Genomic DNA, 22,870 nt, shown 5'->3' with positions numbered 1-22,870 from the left:
CAAAGACATTGAAAAGGAGATACTGTCGTGCTCTGTCTGTAACGGTATGAGGACCCATCAACAAAAAGAGCCTCTTCACTTACATGACATTCCTGAACTTCCGTGGTCAAGTGTGGCTACAGATATCTTTGAGTGGAATGGTCAACACTATCTCGTATTAGTTGACTCTTATTCAGGATGGTTCGAAATAGATCTTCTTCGTGATCTGTCCTCCAGTACGGTGATCACAAAACTAAAAAGGCACTTTGCAGTTCATGGGTGTCCACACAAAGTCTTTTCAGACAATGGTACCCAGTTTTCAAGCCAACGGTTCAAGGAATTTGCTGTTGCCTGGGATTTTACACACACCACCAGTAGCCCTGAGCACCACAAGCGAACGGGCTAGCCGAGAGGGCAGTGCGGAGTGCTAAACATCTGATGGAGAAATCCAAAAGGATGGCTCGGATGTGTTTCAAAACTTGCTCAACCTCAGAAATATTCCACGCGACGAGACACTGGGTTCACCAGCGGAGAGATTAATGTCAAGGCAAACGCGCACAACTCTGCCAATCAGCAAGTCCATTCTGGTGCCAGCTTCAAAGGACAATGTTGCTGTCAGGACTCAACTCTCAAAGAAGAGACACTGTCAAAAGACATATTACGACAAGTCCAGCAGAGCTCTCAGACCACTCTTACAAGGTGAGGTAGTGAGACTTGCAACTTCTAAGGGCCATGACCGAATCGGGCTCATCAAACAGCTCTGTGATGAACCAAGGTCATATCTTGTTGAGACTGAAGGAAAAGAATACAGACGAAACCGAAAACATATCCTTCCTGTCACTGAGCCACAACCGCAACGGTTCGAGCACAGCGATGAGTCGTTTCCCTTTGTTCAGTCTCCCTCTGCTGAATCCAAGCAATCCAAGCACAAATACTTCACTCCAAGTGAAGCCAAAGAACAAAACACCAAACAAGGAGCAGAGAAGCAGCCGCTGAATGAACATTCAACAAGAATTATTTCTGCAGTTCCATATGTCACCTTTGCAAACCAAACCCTAAATACATGGAATAAAGAAAAGAAGAAAAAAATGGAGAAATAGTTCAGTAATTTAGTAACAAAATGTTCATTTTGTAAATGTTGACATTATAACTGATGTTGAAATGTGTGTTAAACAGACAAGAAGAAAAGTTGTGTAAATTATTCTGTTTAAGCAGTCTGTTAAATGGGTTTCTTATAAAGATAAATACTTTGAGTTAACTTACAATGTGAGGAACTTTGTAGAGAATTTTTTTATTAAAGAAGGAGGATGTAGAACATAGTGCTCTGTAGCTTTAAATCCAATCTACGCATGCGCCAGTATGAGAGACGGTGATGAAGTTACACATGTGTATGTAAAACTCCTGCATCTCTTCAAGTAAAGAAATATGTTATTCCAACAAACCTTTGCCTTGCCACTCATCATTCAACAGTGTTATTCAATGTATATAAGTATATTTTAGGCTACAATAAAACGAAATATATGATAAAACACAACTCTGTCTCTTTTCATTTTCATAAAAAAAAAATAAACATATTATAGCCACACAAATGTAGTGCAGGCAATGTATTATCTTGCATGTATATTTATAACAAAACGAAATAAAAACCCTGCCTCTTTTCGTTTACATAAAAAATAAAAAATAATAATATGTGGTTCAGACAAGTGTGCATATACACTCACCAAAAGGATTATTAGGAACACCATACTAATACTGTGTTTGACCCCCTTTCGCCTACAGAACTGCATTAATTCTACGTGGCATTGATTCAACAAGGTGCTGAAAGCATTCTTTAGAAATGTTGGCCCATATTGATAGGATAGCATTTTGCAGTTGATGGAGATTTGTGGGATGCACATCCAGGGCACAAAGCTCCCGTTCCACCACATCCCAAAGATGCTGTATTGGGTTGAGATCTGGTGACTGTGGGGGCCATTTAAGTACAGTGAACTCATTGTCATGTTCAAGAAACCAATTTGAAATGATTCGAGCTTTGTGACATGGTGCATTATCCTGCTGGAAGTAGCCATCAGAGGATGGGTACATGGTGGTCATAAAGGGATGGACATATAGGATGGTCAGAAACAATGCTCAGGTAGGCCGTGGCATGTAAACGATGCCCAATTGGCACTAAGGGGCCTAAAGTGTGCCAAGAAAACATCCCCCACACCATTAAACCACCACCACCAGCCTGCACAGTGGTAACAAGGCATGATGGATCCATGTTCTCATTCTGTTTTACGCCAAATTCTGACTCTACCATCTGAATGTCTCAACAGAAATCAAGACTCATCAGACCAGGTAACATTTTTCCAGTCTTCAACTGTCCAATTTTGGTGAGCTCATCCAAATTGTAGCCTCTTTTTCCTATTTTTAGTGGAGATGAGTGGTACCCGGTGAGGTCTTCTGCTGTTGTAGCCCATCCGCCTCAAGGTTGTGCGTGTTGTGGTTTCACAAATGCTTTGCTGCGGCTTCACAAATGCTTTGCTGCATACCTCGGTTGTAACGAGTGGTTATTTCAGTCAAAGTTGCTCTTCTATCAGCTTGAATCAGTCGGCCCATTCTCCTCTGACCTCTGGTATCAACAAGGCATTTTCGCCCACAGGACTGCCGCATACTGGATGTTTTTCCCTTTTCACACCATTCTTTGTAAACCCTAGAAATGGTTGTGCTCAGACCGGCCTGTCTGGCACCAACAACCATGCCATGCTCAAAATTGCTTAAATCACCTTTCTTTCCCATTCTGACATTCAGTTTGGAGTTCAGGAGATTGTCTTGACCAGGACCACACCCCTAAATGCATTGAAGCAACTGCCATGTGATTGGTTGATTAGATAATTGCATTAATGAGAAATTGAACAGGTGTTCATAATAATCCTTTAGGTGAGTGTATATGATTATCACTGTAAAATGAAATATGACATAAAACACAACCCAGTCTATTTTTGTTAAATGTCAGTTTATGTGTTTAATAGCCTAAACATATAAAGTTATGAAACTTCACTTTGCCCTCAGTCAAAACGATTTGCCAGGGAATAAATTATAGATTCATTAGACCAAAGATTGCCCGTTAGAAGACGAATTATATCTGAAGACATCAGAGCCAGCGTCAGACGTCAGAAGGACTAGCCGAGTTAAGGCTGCTCTCGAGCGCTGAGCACCCGCTGATCGACTGGATCTCACAACTCCGAAAACGCCAGATCAAATTTTCAAATAGGCGCTCTCTTTATAAATAGACGACAGATTTGAGCTTTAAACAAGTACATTCTCGCCTGAAAAAGTCTTAAAACTACATTTTGTGAAACATTAACAGTAGTATTTTTAAATTACGCAGGGTTTCTTGCTATTGACGCTTGCTGGTTGGTGCGAGATGTATTCTGGGATACCGGTCTGTCTGAAGTCCACACAAGTCACCTTCTGATGCATCCTCGATTAAAGGGGCGGATCAAGGACACATCCGGGCATTTGAACTGTACTTGGCTAGATGTGAACTTTGAATTTGAACAGTACTTGGGCATCGACTGATGACGTTTCACAATTGACGATTGATGGCGATTCCTCCCGTCCTCTTGAGTTCGTTCTCCCGAGTCGAACTTGGCAAGTCTGAACTACCAAGGACGCAAGTCAGAAGTTTGCGAACTTGGTATTGAGAACGGCCAGGGTGTGTGATGAGACATTATATAGACAGGTGAAGTGACTGCAGCTGTTGGTGATGATCAGATAAGTGGTAATCAGTGACCACGCCTCCAACACAACCAAACACACACAGAGAGAACGAGACAGTGAGTTCATGAACTGTGACATTCACTAACCCATACAGGTCTGAGCCAGTTTTAAGAAATTTTGACGTGCTCTGACATTTGTGCTTTCCTCAGTTGCTTATAAACATATTAATGGCAAACGTGTCAATACACTGTATTCAGCACAAACTAGGCTAACATAATATGTGATCAACATGTACAGTATGTATTTGTATTTTTGTAGTTTGTATTTTTGAGAGAATAATGTTTATGCGTGGTTATTAAAAAAACAAAGACAAATTAAATCACAGAAATAAGGCCATAAAACACAGTAAATAAGTGTCCACAATACCTTTGACAAATGTTGCCTAGAGTTTTTGCTTCAAAAGTATGTAAAAATCATTGTGCCTATTCATTCACATAAAATAATACATTGTTTTAAATTTAAGACTCTTTTTGTTGAGAAGACAAAGAACCGCATAATGAGCTGCATAATGAATGAGCCGTTAAAGGTGCCAAATAATGCATTGATAGAATATTTTAAATTGTTCTCTGATATCTACATAGAAGGTATGTGGCTTAGGTAAGGGCAAAAATACTCCAGGTACGGTTTTACATGTCCATTTACAACCCTAGGATTTGTCCCTAGAATTAAATGGTCTGTTTTGCCTTATTTGGAAGGGTCATGAATAATAATGTTGAGCTCTGCTCTGATTGGCTGTTGCACAGCAAGGCTCATTTCAGCAGTTCACACAAGTGCAGTTATTCAGCAAACACAATTGCAAACAGCACACACGGCTCATGAGTCATGACAGAACCAAGCGGCAACCTCCCCCAGTTTCTCTTGAAGCCAATGAGGAAGTGACTTAAACTGCAATTCATCGACTGGCCGCTAGAGACAGCCTCCAGATGGGAGCAGAATCTCATTGAGCCCCATGTTAAAATGTCCAACTTTACAGCAGAAAAAAACATGTTTACAGCCTGGAACAAATAGTTGTTTTGGTCTATATATCTAATATTGCCCTTCATGACAAATGTGAGGTGGGTGATTTTTTTTTTATAACTCATTCGTTTACATTATATAAAGCCTTAAAGTTCTGCATAATTAAGGGCATGGCCACTTTGAGCGACAGGTTGATTGCCATTTGTCTGCTGCTTAGTGATCACGTCACCTCAGCTCTGCCCACGTCCCGCCTCTTTGCCCATTCTCTGTTATCCAGAAGTGACGCGCTGCCAAGAAGGCAACGGCCAGCCATCTATCCTAACTATCTGTTACTGTCTATACCTATCCGTCAATATATCTAATTTAAATCTAGCCTAAATATAACTAACCAAAGCGCACTATAAATCTCACTTATATCACAAAATCACTGCTATCACAAAATCCCTCTCCTCTAACAAAACCCACGAGGTGGAGATGGATTAACTTCACTTTTAAACTGTGGGGAATTAGGTTCATACAGATGTGTGACTGTGTGTTTTGTTCCCACCCCTTTCAATCAAACACAGTTTCGACAGGCGCCACCTGATGAAACACTTGAAGCTTCATTTAGCCATAGTCACTAGGGCTAGAGCCCTGCGCGGGACTGTTTTCTGACCAGGACCGCCCGCTCCCGCAACCTATGTGTTCCACTCCCGCCCACGCCCGCAATGTTTGTGTTCTGAAAATGTACACACTAAATATTCGTTCAAGTTAACATCCAGAATAACAGACTTTAAACATGATTTCGTTTAAATAAGAGGAAGTAACCAATGCTAAACCAAAGCACCACACACATGACAAAAACATTGTGTAGCCTATGTTTTTTTATTAGCGTTATAACATTAACTATTAAAAAAATACCGCAACTAGCGGCACCTCGGTTTTTAGGCGGCATACACACTCACCAACTGAGTAAGTTGGAAATAACTGATTAACCCTAACCTAACACAGAGAACTTTGAAAAAAGGGCTATATAATTTTAACCAATTAAATACTCAACGAAATAAATAAAATAAATAGAATTCTTAAAAAAAAGAGAGAAAATAATAGCCAACTAAAAATAAAAATAAAATAAAAATAACAGACTACTTAACAAACAAATTAATTTGATCACTGGGTTGATCACCTTGCTTTGTTTAGCCTACTCCATATTACTATGAAGGAAAAGTATATTGCTGATTGACTGCGGTCCCAGACTCGTGCGTCATTCTTCCAAGATCCGCCCAGACACACTGAATGCCCTCTCTGACGGCGCAATAGATGTGGGAATGCTCAAAATAAAACGTGCACATTTTAATAGGACAGGAAAGCACTCTTTGCTGAACTTCCACCACTGAAGCACATTGTCTGGATCTGGTTTGTCCGCAAGTCGGCTGCCAAGATATTTAGCTATTTCAGCGTCGATGGGCTTTGGTGCTAAAATCCAGGATACTTCTTCCCAGTCTGTGAATCGGTCAGCGTAGCTTTGCTTTTTGGTTGGTGGTGGTTCATCCTGTGCTGTGGCCAAGGGGGCCTGATCAAACTTCATCTTTTGGATCATTTCTTTTGCACCTTTGAATTAGATTGTAAAAAAAAGACATTATCGTAGGCTATTAAAATTAGTTTGTTTGTCCTAAACTCTTATTCAATTACTTTTAAAGATTTTGTTCATTGTCTTTTATTTCTTTATATTTCTTGACTTTATTAAACGTATTCTAATTTGTAACTGCACTGCGTTGCTTGTTTTCTTAGAAAGTCGAATGTATTAGCCTATTCGTATACAAGGTCTGTACTAAAATTTCGCTTTATAATATGTCTATAAACAAATTAAATAACATAATATTTAAAAAAATATAGTCTATTTTAACTATTCATTCATATTACACACCTCTGATTACGTCATCTCTTGCATTTGGGCACAACATCCGTAGCAATCGCATTTTGTGAGTTTTCTGTAGATCATGTGGAGGGGATTTGCTGATGTGTCTCTAGTGCCCATCAGTTCTTCCAGACGTTAGGCACACACACTGGCAACTTCGGATAGTACAGGCTCGAGGGATGCTGCATGGTAGTGTTCAAGGAGTCTGACGGACCATGGCAGCGCAAGTGATGCGCTTGGAGAGGAGTTTTCGGCCTCAAGTTCGTTAGTAGCCTCTTTAAATAACTTGAGAAACGCAACGACTGTTTTTAAACTGTTTTCATTTATCGATGCAATTTTGTCATACTGGTTATTGGCCATCAACAATGTGGAGATCTCCCCATGCTGTTGCATTATTGAATCTAGCATATCGTGATTTGAATTCCACCTGGTCTCGATGGATTGTTTGAGGGATGTCTTCAAGCTGTTCTGCAGTCCTGAATGTTTGAAATATTTTACCAGTTTTTTTGCACTGGTCAACAGTTCAGACAGCTTGGGTGTATTCGCCAACACGTCTGGGGCAAATGCGCTGGACATGATGACGTTCAGGATATGCGCAATGCAGTTCAGCCTGGTGTACCCACGTAGAGCAGCAACTATGTTGGCTCCGCGATCAGTCACAAACACAACACGGCCAACAAGCAGTGACGTGTCTATTCCAAATGCTCTGAGTTTCTGGAACAGCAAGTTTCTAATGTTCTCTCCTGTTTTTGACATGCCGTTTTCGAATGGAGCCGCAAATAATACTCTGCAAACAAGAACAAAATCATCGCTTGAGTAATGAATGGTGCTGGATATGAATGACGTTTTATGGTAATCCTCAGTCCATACACTCACCTAAAGGATTATTAGGAACACCTGTTAAATTTCTCATTAATGCAATTATCTAATCAACCAATCACATGGCAGTTGCTTCAATGCATTTAGGGGTGTGGTCCTGGTCAAGACAATCTCCTGAACTGAATGTCAGAATGGGAAAGAAAGGTGATTTAAAGGGGTGGTAAAACACATTCTTTTGAAGGCTTGACTGTGTTTGTGGGGTGCACTGTAACATGTGTTCATGCTTCGTTTGAAAAAAAATTGCCTTATTTTTCATATATTTGACCTTTATTCTACACTGCTCTGTCCCTCCTTGTAAAACGGTCTGATGCGTTCCGGGTTGTATGAAGCCAGTCCCTCAAAAATACGCAGTGGGCTCTGATTGGTTAGCTGGCCTAGTGTGTTCTGATTCGCTAACCGCAGTGCACGGTTATCGGAAACGTCACGCCCCTTACCGGAGGTTGTGCTTTGGTCGGCGTCAATAAAACCATATGAGAACATTTGAGTGAAGATGATCGAGCAGAACCTGTTCAGTCCTCAAGTGTAAAGACTGCGGATCTATAATGATCGCTACTGAATGGCACTGTTACTTTTGTATTTTTAGAACGATTATAGCCAAATATCTGTCGCAAGAACTATTAACCCAAAACGAACACTAAGCACTGGCTTTAACTAGTAAGTTAGCCAAATCACACACAGAACCATGTTTAGCATGCCTGAAGATAAACAATACATAAAAGCTCTAATCAAAGAATCATTTACACTAATGCCAGGTTCGCTGTTGAGATTTTAACGTTAGTGTTTGTAATGTTAGGTGTTCGTCGGATAACGTTAAGTATGAATGAGCATTTAACAGACTGGTTTGCAGAACAGCGTTGTCATCTGTTTACTTCCTTGCTACAACCTATTACAGGAAAACACATCGATGAAAAATAAATCAGACTTACAGGTTGTGGCCCGTGAACAGCTTCTGTTTGTAAATCCAGCTTTCAGGACAAGCCGTTGTGCATATCCTGTATTGAACTCGCAAAGTTTGTGGAAGTTTGTGTTGTCCTCCGTGAAATGTGCAGCGCACGCGTCATGCATCCACGCACCGGCAGTGTTTTTTTCACGCAGCTGACGTTGTGCAAATCTGGCATTGAACTCGCGAAGTTTGTGGAAGTTTGTGTTGTCCTCCGTGAAATGTGCAGCGCGCGCGTCGTGCATCCACGCACCGGCAGTGTTTTTTTCACGCAGCTGACGTTGTGCAAATCCGGCATTGAAATCGCGAAGACGGTGGATGTTTCCTCTGTTAGATGTGCTGCAGAGAGCCCTGCGCGCCTGTTCCCCGCTGACTCAAACACACGTGCATATAACATGCTGTGTGTTAAACGCTCTGCAACGCACCCCCGTCCCAAGGAAGGCTGAACAGAGCAAGTACCCCAGACCTGCAATCCGGATGGAAATAACAGCGTTTCCTCTGCATCGCGGCAACAACACTCCAGCCTAACTAACTTATACCACAACAGCGCCGCGATACAAAATGGCCTCACCCTCCCTTATTTAATATTCTCGGAGGAGGGGTTTATGTAAATATTGAGCCTGTTGATGTCACCAACCCTGGAGGAATGTCTGTAGTCGCCTACTGGCCGTTTGCTGTAGTTCTTAGAAACTGATTTCTTTAAAAGCAAATATCTCCCTTTGCTTTAAACTTTGAACGTTGTTACTTTGCAGATGTTGTTTATGCTCAAGCAGCAACATTACACGCTAGCTAAAGTTAGAATAGTGAAATCGTGGTTTACCACCCCTTTAAGCAATTTTGATTTTGTGCACTAAGGGGCCTAAAGTGCCAGACGGCCCGGTCTGAGTATTTCACAATCTGCTCAGTTACTGGGATTTTCACGCACAACCATTTCTAGGGTTTACAAAGAATGGTGTGAAAAGGGAAAAACATCCAGTATGCGGCAGTCCTGTGGGCGAAAATGCCTTGTTGATGCTAGAGGTCAGAGGAGAATGGGCCGACTGATTCAAGCTGATAGAAGAGCAACTTTGACTGAAATAACCACTCGTTACAACCGAGGTATGCAGCAAAGCAATTGTGCAGCCACAACATGCACAACCTTGAGGCGGATGGGCTACAACAGCAAAAGACCCCACCGGGTACCACTCATCTCCACTACAAATAGGAAAAAGAGGCTACAATTTGCACAAGCTCACCAAAATTGGACAGTTGAAGACTGGAAAAATGTTACCTGGTCTGATGAGTCTCGATTTCTGTTGAGACATTCAGATGGTAGAGTCAGAATTTGGCATAAACAGAATGAGAATATGGATCCATCATGCCTTGTTACCACTGTGCAGGCTGGTGGTGGTGGGGTAATGGTGTGGGGGATGTTTTCTTGGCACACTTTAGACCCCTTAGTGCCAATTGGGCATCGTTTAAATGCCACGGCCTACCTGAGCATTGTTTCTGACCATGTCCATCCCTTTATGACCACCATGTACCCATCCTCTTGTGGCGGGGCGGTGGGGAGCAAGGAGATCACATACACCAACTCCTTGGTGGTAACGCTAAATAATAAGCTGACTACGCCACCCCTTTTTAGAGAAAGGGGAAATAACTACCCAATGGAAATAGGGCACAGGTTCGTTACCATGGAAGGCAAAGAGACGTGGATATCGGTACAAAAATGAATTTATTAGGTCACATGAATAGATAACTTTCCGGTTACTGCTGCAATGCAGAGCTTCACTCAAGTCGGTATAAGAGTGTTTGTCAACACACAGAAATTACATTAAAGCGGCTGAGGCTTACCCGTAACGGGTTGGTCTAGCTGGAAGGTGACTTATACACACTATACACACCACACACACTCCAAGTGAGGTGTAAGCAGTTATACACAGCAAACCACTCTGTGCGAGAAATACCACCACCAGAAGGGCAGGAAAAGCTAGCCTCCCGATCCGGGGCCTATCAGCCTAAAATAAACACAAAAAAGAAGAAAAGAGACAACCAATATACATACACACTAATGCACTGAATATAATAAAAAAGACACCAAACAAATGATACAATTACTTTCAAATGATTGTTGATGTAAAACACTCACCACAAATGAGCACTGACTCGTAGACAACAAAAAGCAAGCAAAATATTAAAACTGAATAAGTTACAAAATAAACAAAATCAAACTAAAAAAAAAAGAAAAGAGACAAACTGAAAACGTAATAACTCAATACACAAACAAACAAAAAATAAAGAAAACAAACTAGTTGACACACCTGCAGCCGGTATCAATGGCTGACGAGCAAGACCGCGTGCACAGCTCAGGCACATACAGCGGTACTGATAAAGAGATCAAACGGCTTTAGCGTGAAAATAAAAACATGCATACGCATAACAGCAGAACAGCAGAACAGCAGAACAGCAGCGCCGTCTTGATGGCGCCTTTATGCAGGAACGATCTCCCCAGCACTCCCACTAAGACGGAGCACCCTCAAAGGAATCGAGCATCCTGCTAAAAACATCAGTTGGTTAGCTCAAATGAGTAACATGAAGTTAAATGAATATCTATACGTACCAGGTGATCACAATACTGCATAGAACGTACTATTGCTGTAGAGTTTTTCACAGCAGCTTGCGCATATGAATGCATTGAGGGGAAACAAACTGGAATAAAATAGACGCGAGTTACCACAAACACCACGAGTTCCACAACAAATATGGAAACTCAACCTACCTGGGGGTAATAACAGCCTGCGCACCACCGCGGAGTCGCAAACAAAACACTAGTTCAGCATTGAATGGCAGCGCGGCCGCGCCACGGGGGCGGAGCTAACAATGACGCATCCCCCGGTAGGTTAAACTTAGTTCTTATATAGGAAGGAATCGAGTTACTGATAGGCTCTCAATAAATACGTGGGAGGGAATTTACTCATCCTGCCACAATCTGATGGCTACTTCCAGCAGGATATTGCACCATGTCACAAACCCAGCAGGCACCGGACGTCAATATGACGTCAGATTGACGTTGGACCCCAACGTCGGACAGACGTTGCATTTTGGTTGAAAATGAAAATCAGGTTGACGTCAGAACACAACATCAGATTGACGTTAGGTTCTGACGTCAACCCGATTTTAATTTTCAACCAAATTGCAACGTCCGTCCAACGTTGGATGTAGACGTCTATCTGACGTTGGGTTCTGACGTCAACCCGATTTTCATTTTCAACCAAATTGCAACGTCCGTCCAACGTTGGATGTAGACGTCAATCTGACGTCGGGCTCTGACGTCAACCCGATTTTCATTCTCAACCAAATTGCAACGTCCGTCCAACGTTGGATGTTGACATCAGTCTGACGTTGGGTTCTGATGTCAATCTGACGTTGGGTTCTGACGTCAACCCGATTTTCATTTTCAACCAAAATGCAACATCCGTCCAACGTTGGAGGTTGACGTCAATCTGAAATTGGGTTCTAAACTCAACACCAGATTGACATCAAACTCCAACGTTGGACAGACGTTGCATTACATTCATATTGAAACCATTATCTCATTTGTCATCAGCCTGTGGATATAAAAAGAAAAGGATTTAAATGTCCAAATAATTAATAATACGTAACACATTATGAACCGGTTGTCCTAGTTTTTGTCAGGTTCGTCATATCTAATGAAGATGTCACACTGGTTCTATTCTGGTGCTAGATGGAAGGTCATGGGCTCACCCAGATTGCCAAGTTTTTATCTTCTGGCAACACAAGTAATAACATGCAATTCCAAAACCTAAAACCTAAAAATCTCTAAACATTTACTTAGGTCTGTTGTCAATATGTACACAAAAAAGAGATGAAACAACAAACAACGGACTGAGCAATTATTAGATGGAACCAAAAGCAATGTTTTAGGATATTTCACACTATGAATTCAGTGATATCACCAGTCTGTAATCTTTGTTGTTGCTGCTTCTTCTTCTTCGCCTGTTTTAATCAAGAGATGCTGTACTCGTTCAGGAGATGTGTAATAGCGCCCCCTTCCATATAACATGGAAAAAATATCGTAGCGATAACAAAAGACAGAAAAGAAAAATCACTCACGACTCTTGACGGAATAACTTTTAATAAGGGTTAATCTATAATTATATGCAGTGATATAGAATTTAATGCAGACTATGCAGTAATATTATACATTTGATTACTATTTGTGTACCTGAAAATCTAGTTTAGACCTATATTAGCCTACATCATTTGTATGTTTGTTCTGCTGTATTGATTTGTGCTGTTGCTCGTAATTTGATTATTTGTTCTTATTTTATTACTGATTGTAATATTACTGATTACTGATTACAATATTTAAAATATTTAAATTAGTTATGCTAGTAGTTTTTGGAGTCATAACCTTATTTATTAAGTTTACATGGATCAAAAACAATACTGGGCTTATTTTATTTTATTTATAACTTTTTTTGTAGTGGGGCCAGTGAAAATTTTGGCAGGGCAAGTAGAAAAAAATCCTTATATAAAAAAATGAGTCCTTATATAAAAAAAATATATTAAAAAAACAACGGACGCGTAAGCTCCATGTAGAACGGAAAAGGTGACAATACTAAACAGACAAAATTAGGATTTTTTCTTAAAAACAACAAAATCCGGAGAAACAATTCAAGCAAAGCCTCCTTGGTTGTGTTATAAATAGTTGTGTGATGAATGTTGTTTTATATTTATTTACCAAATGTGCACTCTTGTCATTTCAGCTCACTGTAGAAATGCACCAATACAAACATCCACCTACTGCGTGCCACGTCTGACAACACCACGTATCCGTAACACGCCCGCTCCGCGACACTAGTAGTTTCGGGAGGTCTACCCCCCCCCCACCCCCCCCCACCCCCCCCCCCGAAAGGGGAAACACTGATTTGAGACTAATGTGTTAAAACCAACAAAATATCAGCGTCTAATGATGTTAGAGTTTCCTGTTTCCTGTTAGAGTTTCACAACCTAAAACCAACAAAGGATCAACGTCTAATGATGTTAGAATCTGACGTCAATATGATGTTGGCTTGAGACGTTGGTTCAACATTAGATTTTGGTTAGTTAATACCACAACCTAAAACCAACAAAGGATCAACGTCTAATGATGTTAGAATCTGACGTCAATATGATGTTGGCTTGAGACGTTGGCTAGATGTTGGATTTTGGTTACTTTACAACACAACCTAAAAACAACTAAATATCAACATCAGCTGATGTTGGCATTGGACGTCAAATTAACGTTGGCATTAGACGTTGAGCTGACGTTGAATTTTGGTCACCTGACGTCGCAACCAAAATGTAACAAATATCAATGTCTTATGATGTTGTGTGCCTGCTAGGAAGCTCGAATCATTTCAAATTGGTTTCTTGAACATGACAATGAGTTCACTCTACTAAAATGGCCCCCACAATCACCAGCTCTCAACCCAATAGAGCATCTTTGGGATGTGGTGGAGCGGGAGCTTCGTGCCCTGGATGTGCATCCCACAAATCTCCATCAACTGCAAGATGCTATCCTATCAATATGGGCCAACATTTCTAAAGAATGCTTTCAGCACCTTGTTGAATCAATACCACGTAGAATTAAGGCAGTTCTGAAGGCGAAAGGGGGTCAAACACAGTATTAGTATGGTGTTCCTAATATTCCTTTAGGTGAGTGTATGTCTGTTGTAATGGCACACCCATACGTCTCAATGATGGTCTTTATCTCCATTGCCACAGACGACTGCAGGGCCTGTGCTTTTGTCGAGACACAGTGGTTGGATGTGGCAGAGCCTCTCTCACATCAAATGTGTTTCATATTTAGCGGCTATGTTAACAAAGTGCTGAACTATGTCAACAAAGCCTTTCCCGGCAACGAAGTCATACGGTCTAATGTCTTTACAACAAAGTGCGACACATTTTTTTGTAGTTTCTTGCTTAACATGAGCAGGAAGTGCTTTATGGGCAAACGAGAGCTTGGTTTGACCACAGAGAACTGTGCAGGTATGTCGCCTCAGGGCAGAAGTGCCAGATTTATGTCCGTTGTAAACTAACACTTTTGCACATTTATCGCAACTTATGAAGTTTAACTCTTTCCCATTTTTTTCAGTGACAATTGAGAATTGTTTCCAGATGTCTGACTTGCCTTGCTTTGCTTTTGTTAAGTAAACAGCCTCTTTAATTTTCTTCTCAACTTCTTGTATTGAAGAGGTCTTGACCGCCCACTCCCGCCCGCAGCAGAGGTAAAACCGCCCGCTCCCGCGAGATTTGCGTTGGGTCCCGCGGGAGCCCAAACCCAATGCAGCCCTCTAACTAGGGCTGTCAAAATGGCTGAAAAGCTAAATTTGAAATTCCTTCTGAAATATTAGCAAAATTTGAATTATATTCGAATTCTAAAGGCATCACGGTGATGAACTGATTATTTCAACAGTGACAAGTTTTGACAACTTGACAGCTCAACAATAAACCATAAGAAAACATGAGATCAAGTATGTGAACTTGTAACAGAACACATTTTATATTATTTTACATTTGATTATTTTATTTATTTCTAAATAACTATTTGGTGCACTTTAAAGGGACAGTTCACACAAAAATAAAATTTCTGTCATCATTTACTCGCCTTCATGATGTTCTAAACCTGTATGAGTTTCTTTGCTCTGCTGAAAAGAAGATATTTTGAAGAAAGTTTGTAACGAGGCTGCTTTGGGGGCACCAGGTTTTATACAGGTTTGGAACAACTTGAGGGTGAGTAAATATAATGACAGAATTTTCATTTTTGGGTGAACTGTCCCTTTAAGCAGTCATTCTGAACCTTTAATCGGTTTTTTGACAATTCTGAAATTCAAAAATGTTTATTTTTATATTCTATATTATTATGTAATTATTTGTCCCATTTTTATCTAAATATTTTATTTTAGATGTCATAAACTTTATATGACAGGATAATTCATTAGCCTATGTACACTCACCTAAAGGATTATTAGGAACACATGTTCAATTTCTCATTAATGCAATTATCTAATCAACCAATCACATGGCAGTTGCTTCAATGCATTTAGGGGTGTGGTCCTGGTCAAGACAATCTCCTGAACTCCAAACTGAATGTCAGAATGGGAAAGAAAGGTGATTTAAGAAATTTTGAGCGTGGCATGGTTGTTGGTGTCAGACGGGCCGGTCTGAGTATTTCACAATCTGCTCATATAGCCTAGCTAAATGATAAAATTAATAATAACATTAATTAGGCTATAATCTATGAATCAACCTGTCTAAAAATATAATAGTTATGTCTGCCAAGCTCAGATAATGTATGGAATATTATATTAATATAGCCTATTATACATAAAAAAAACAATATAGGCCCATAGCATATAGGCCCTACCTTTAGGAGCACGGATGTGTCTGTCAGCGCTGCTGCTTTAAGTCAGACCGTCTGAGACACTGAAATGATTCTCTGCAAAGTGTGCAGTTGGCCTGAGGTTCATGAGTTAATGGACAGACCCATTGGTAACTTTTTTCTATTCAGCCCTATATCTGGAGATCCCCTTGGGTTCAAACGATGGACGTGACGCGAGCTCTACATGTTTTTATAAAACCGCGCAAGTTTACAGCTCCTGTTCTCGAGACTCCGGCGCTTTATTGTGAAATTGATTTCTTTATATTTGCTATCAGTATTCTCCACACAGCAAAATCCATATGTGTTTATTAAACTATGTGTGGACCTATGTAAAATACGGGACAAATCGCGTCCCATATCAAACCAATACGGGACGTGATTTGTCCCGTATTTTACATAGGTCCACACATAGTTCAATAAACACATACGGATTTTGCAGAGTGGAGAATACTGATAGCAAATATAAAGAAATCAATCATGTTACCATTTTGCTTATAAATACGAGACGATTCCGTATTTCACGGGACGGGTGGCAACCCTAGTGTAACGTTGTTTGTTCGTGTGTATTAATCAAATAATACAAACAAAATGAAAGTAAAAGCGGCAGCCCCTCACGGACGACTGCCGCGCACACACATAACGAAACGTAAACAAAACAAAACTTAAAATCCAGGCCTGGTCCTCTCTCGTCCTTCACTAGTGTCGCTCGTCCTTATATATGCCTCCGTGCTCCCTCATGAGAGGACTCGAGACTGGTGTGCCTCGCAGGTGACGCTCATTCTCAATCAAGCACACTGATCTCGTTCGCTCCTCCCATGTCTTTCGCTCATCCACCTCGCCACACCTAGTTGTACTACATTAACATAAAATCACAAACTGCTATTCAGAAACAATCCGCTCACTACATATTGTTCGTCAAAAACACCAGACAGTCAACTTGATCTGCAGCTAGTGCTGAGCGTTTTTTGTTGACAATGTTTCCAGCTGATGAAAACACGTGCTCAGCTCTGATCGATGTGCCAGGTATGGTCTAGTATGCCTTTGCCAGCTGCGCAAATTTTTTGCTGATTTTTGCCACCAACTGAGTGGGTTTTCGTCAGCGAGTAGCGTAGCTTCTCGTTCATACATGTCCATCTCGTGTTCCAAAGCCTTGGTGCTTTCTTCAGCACTGCTCTGGGTCTGACTGTATACGCCATCGAACAGGTTGCTTAAGGCAGACAGCGCAGTCTTTTTTCTTGTGCCCGGTTGTTTTACAACATCAACGCGGTCACTTTTTGACTCCTCAATTATAGTTGTTAACTCTGACAATGTCTTCGCCCATAGCCTACTTGTGTTTTCTGTTCCTCTGGCAAATTGTTTAGACGGTGGAATCGTGGTTCTAAATAGCTTGCAGTGTTAAGTAGCATGAAGGCCTGCTTTTCATTAGGGTAACGGCCTTGGAGATCAGCTGCGATTTTAAATTTTATTTCTTTCATTGCTGAGCTGTCATCAGAATTTGGTTGGAGCTGCCTTACAAGAACATGTTGCAAATGTCCTTCCTTTGCAACATGTTCTTGTAAGGGTATTCGGGTATTCGTCGGTCTGTTGACAACGCCTCTGTGGCTTGTAAGGTTGAAGAACGTTCTTAACCTGTAAATAAACTACCTGATTAATTAAAAATAAAAGAAATAAACTAAATAAAAAATAATAATAAACCGCTAATCTCTGTTTCAATAGCTCGAACACGTAATTCCCAGCATTATCAGTAGTCACTCCCATACGGAAATGTAATATATGTGCATATATGAAATATCAATATATGCATTATATGCTTATATAAAGTAAAAACATATATGAAACCTATTAGAAATTGGAACAATTCCATATATTGACATATACATTTATCCCATATATTATATATGTTTATGTATGTTTAATACATATTTTGAGATATATGTCTCATATGTGAAATATCTTAATTATTTAGGATATTTAATATATTTAGTCATATAGAGTAAAAACATAAATGCATATGCACAGCTATGAAACTTATCAGAAATTAGAACAATTCCATATATTGATGTATAACTCTATTCCATATATTATTATGTTCAAATTATATATGTGACAAATTACTATCACTGACATGTCACTGATAAATGTCGTTGAGTCTTAGTATAGATTTTATGTTTATATATATATATATTGTCACGGGGTGAGGAATCACACGACAAGGCAGGTTGAGTGAAAAAGGCCCCGGAGGGTGGATTTTAATTACAGTGCTCGTGATAAGGGTGAAAACTAGTGATGGGACATCTGAAGCGAGGCTCCGGAGCTTGTGTCGAGCAAAAAGGGGCGTTCCAGATGAAGCCCCGATTCGAGGCTTGTATCGTTTCCGTGAAAATCACGTGACGATGACAAACGAGGCCTCGGTTTCTGTTGAATACATCATTGCTTCATTCTGAGTATCGCTTCCGGATAAAAGTGGTTCGAAAACTCGCGCCTCTTGTGGGGTTTGCAGTAGGCGTTTGCATTGGTGTTGGTTGTACGTAGTAGCGAGTAGTAGCGTGTTTGTAGTAGCATAGTTATCATTATATATCATAGCTTGTATTATATATTATATTACATTATACTTAGTTTAGTAGATTATTAGAGTAAATTAGTTCAGTAGATTATTAGAGTAAATTAGCCTATATCTAGTTGTAATACGTATATATATATATATATATATATATATATATATATATATATATTATTATTCATTTTATTTATAGGCGCCTTTCATGACACTCAAGGACACCTTACAAAGTTCACACAAAAGATAAAAGTTTCATCAAACAATAAAGACAATACAGATAGATAGAATATATATATATATATATATATATATATATATATATATATATATATATATATATATATATATATATATATATATATATATATATATATATATATATATATATATATTATATGTATAGCCTCCCAGTTCCATGCACTATTGCACTCCCAATCAGCACTGCACACAATAATTTCTTTACAATCATTTGGGCCATTCACTGTCATCACTAACCCAAAGAACTACTGAATAGTTGAACACAAAGTTGTGTGTTTGTGTGAGTTGTGTGTGCATAGGTTAATACAAGCAGAGTAAAATACTTTATTTAATACACAGGCAATAGAAAAAGGGTGTGCCCACACTATAACAATTTGGTTGCTCAGGATGAATAGATTTGTGTGCGATACATTGCTTTGCACAGCAGGTGTCACTAGGGAGCACACTGTTTCATGAGGCTTCAGCTAAATGAACCTTTTGGTGAACCAATGGGCTGGAAAGCCTCAGTGGTTCAGAAAGCCTCATTTGGCCATCACTAGTGAAAACAGTTAGTGAGCCGGTGCGTGATGGCTGGTGAATCCTCGTCCCGTGTGGTGCTCGATCCTGGTGAAAGTGGGTGTCCCAAACGTGCTCCAGTGAAGTGGGCTGTCGGTCACTCGCTGCTTTCCAGGAGAACAAAGAGAGAGGTTAGTCCAGCAGTACATTCAGCTCGAGACCAGAGTCTGTCTGTCTGCTCATCCGTAGCTGCTTATATGTCTCCGGGCTGATGAGGTGCAGCTGTGACCGATCAGCCCATGGTGATGACGTGCAGGTGTGTTGTCAGGGCGACGCTGATTCCTCTGGGTGGACTCGTCACAATATATATATATATATATAAAATATAATAATTTGTTACATTTATATAGCGCTTTTCTAGGCACTCAAAGCGCTTTACATAGAAGGGGGGAATCTCCTCAACCACCACCAATGTGTAGCATCCACCTGGATGATGCGACGGCAGCCATATTGCGCCAGTACGCCCACCACACACCAGCTGATTGGTGGAGAGGAGACAGAGTGATGATACCAATCGTATATATATGGGGATGATCAGGAGGCCATGATGGACAGAGGCCACTGGGCAAATTTGGCCAGGATGCCGGAGTTACACCCCTACTCTTTATCGATGGACATCCTGGGATTTTTAATGACCACAGAGAGTCAGGACCTCGGTTTATATGTAAATATAAAATATTTTTAATGTTACTTATTACTTCCAAAATAAACAAACATAACACAAACAAACCCCTTCATGCTACACAGAACTTAGACAACACAAAAGCATTCAGCTACTTGTAACAGCCCGCTTGAAATAAAGAAATTGGCTCTTGCTCTGATGTTTGTGTGGTCCCTTTTTCCATTTATTATCCTTGTTTACCTCCACAATACACCTTATTCGACTCCACAACACCATAAGAGCTACAACAAACAAACAAAACAATATCAGTATTTGCAAGGAATTCTCCGAAATGAGAAGAAACAATTGACTAACAACAATATTACAAAAATTAAAACTATATTACCAATGATAAACAAGTTAATTATGCAAACACATATAAGCATTAAAAATAAGCATAAAAACAAAATATGCCAAATATAAATTCATTTTATATGTGGTATACAACCATATAAAATCCTATATAAGCATACTGAATGTTTGCATAAGTTGTTTAAATAAACGTGTATATATAAATTAGACACATGTTGTTTACATATATGGCATTAACATACAGTACCATATAAAAAGTCATCATATAAATCATTTTAATATATGTATATATAATAATTTTTCTATGGGTATTTCATACATGGTATAAACCTATATCTGCATCTATCGTGAGGATGTATGTGCTAATAATGTATTGCCTTATATGAAACATATATGACATCACTACTCGGATATAGGGACACATATATTACATTTCCGTATGGGCTGATATCACAGACTCCAGTTTGATTTCAAATGCACCAAGAATTTGCTAAAGGCATTCACTCACATTTTCGGCGGTATGCTTTTCTCTCAGCTCTTCTGTTTTCAGTACATAGTTTTTGATTTCCCAGTCATCTGATATAAAATGTGCAGTGACTGTCACATATGCGTCAGTGTGTAGAGAAGTCCATCCATCCGTTGTGAAGGCCACATAATGATTGTTCAGTAAGGCTTTCACGCTCTTGGAAGTGCTATCATAAAGCTTCGCAATGCGATTTCTCACTGTACCCCGTGAAGGTAAATTATACCGTGGGTTGAGTGCTCGAACAAAGTTTTGAAAGCCTTCGCCATCCAGGATACTTATCGGGCGCATATCTTTGCAGATGAATTCAGTACGTTTTTGGGGTGATTTCTTCCTCACTGTTAGCAATTTCTGTAAATTTCACAGTATTTAACTGTAAAATGAACTATATTTTACTGTAGAACAGTTATACAGTATGTTACTGTATTTTAAAGTTGCATTCTGGGAAATATCCATTAAAATACAGTATTTTTAATTTACTGTAAATCGAAATACAGTAGTAAAAAATGAGCACGAAACTTGACCAATCACAGAAAAGCTTTTATTTCCCGCTTGGAGAAAGAAGTAAACGACACAGATGCAAGAACAAGTCAACTGCAAAGGTGTGTGCAAATATTCCTGCTTTTTCTCTGCATATTTTATTTTTTTGGTTTAACTAAAATAAATAAATAAATAAATAAGACCCCACTTACACGTTACTGTGTATGTATGACTAGAGCTTAGAGATATTTGTGGCGACACAGTGCAAAGCATCACAGCCTAGGTACACCTGCACAGGCTCCACATAATTGAAATGTTTTTTGAAAAAGGACTTCAGAATCTGATCTGACTTAAAATATCCCTCATTATACATCTTAAGTAAGTTTTCTTTAGATAACCCACGTTTTATTTCATTTATTTGACAGTCGGGAATTTTTAGCTTTGTCAATTCTTCATTAACTTCATTAATCCAGATTTTTGGGGTGCGGCCGAATACCGAATCCACTGGTTAAGATTCTGCCGAATCCGAAAACCGAATACCGAATCCTACTCCCATCCTCAGTTCATGAAATGATGCTCACTGTTTTACCGCTTAACCGTTAACAATTAATACTATCAATCAAACGGTTTAAACGTTTTTTTTTTTAACATTTAAACCTTTTTTAAACCTTTTTAAACATTTAAAGCTTTTTTAGTTTTTTTGTTTGTTTGACATATTTCGCAAAATGAAGCAATGGGAAAGAAGAAGCCTACATTTCAACAGAAAGGGCGACGAAGTTACTTGCAAAATATGTTACGCGGTATTAAATTACAGCAGTAGGACAAGCTCCTGACTGGTGGAAAACAAGTGAAAGGCACTGGCCACTCTAGAGGCGTTATCTCTGTATTCATGGGGCATCCGTAACATCTGAAGCCTTGTTTAAGGGTTTTCGTAGAGTGGTTTTGGTAGAGTTTACTAAAGTAAAAATTTTCACGTATGTTCTTCTCGCCGCTGTTTTCTGATGGTGTGGGACTACAAATTTATACATTGTTATATATAGGTTCCAATGTAATAGAATATAACTGAAAACATTATCTATATTTGTGTTTTACATTTTGAAGTAAACTTGAGGAAATTCTAAGGAGATTATGTAAGACCGTGTAAGTGTTTGAGACATTAAGTATTTTGTCTTTATGCACTTCCTGACCATTTAGCATAACAAGCTCAGAGATTGGTGATACTCTGTCTGGGCAGGTTTCCCAAACCCTGTATTTTCCAGGCCTGTTCCTGTTCTCTTCATTGTTTCTAAAATGAGCACCATTTGTCTTCAATGACTTTTGGAGCCCCTGAGTGGTAGGCTGATTGGATCTATGCATTTGAGTGACACTGTTATGCTGAGTGATTGGATTAGCATCTATGCATTTGATTGACACTGTTTTGCTGATTAAATTAAGCATTGTATTGCTTAGAGTGTCTCCTCCCCTGCTGTATAATCCCTCCCCTTGAAATGTATATAAAATACAATGTTCAACTGGCTTTAGTCAGACTTGGAACCTCAGCGGAAAGACAGCACGTTTTTCTCAATAAAGAATCCTGCTGGAAAACCTATCCAAGTTCTCCTGGTCTCTACTTCAAGAAACAACAGAAGTTCACAAAAATGGTTTATAGAACAATTACCCCGAGTCACCCTCTGTCAATTCA

The sequence above is a fragment of the Gobio gobio genome, assembly GCF_949357685.1.
Source record: "Gobio gobio genome assembly, chromosome: 9".
In the NCBI taxonomy this organism is placed as follows: Eukaryota; Metazoa; Chordata; class Actinopteri; order Cypriniformes; family Gobionidae; genus Gobio; species Gobio gobio.
Note: the sequence above shows the minus strand (reverse complement) of the source record.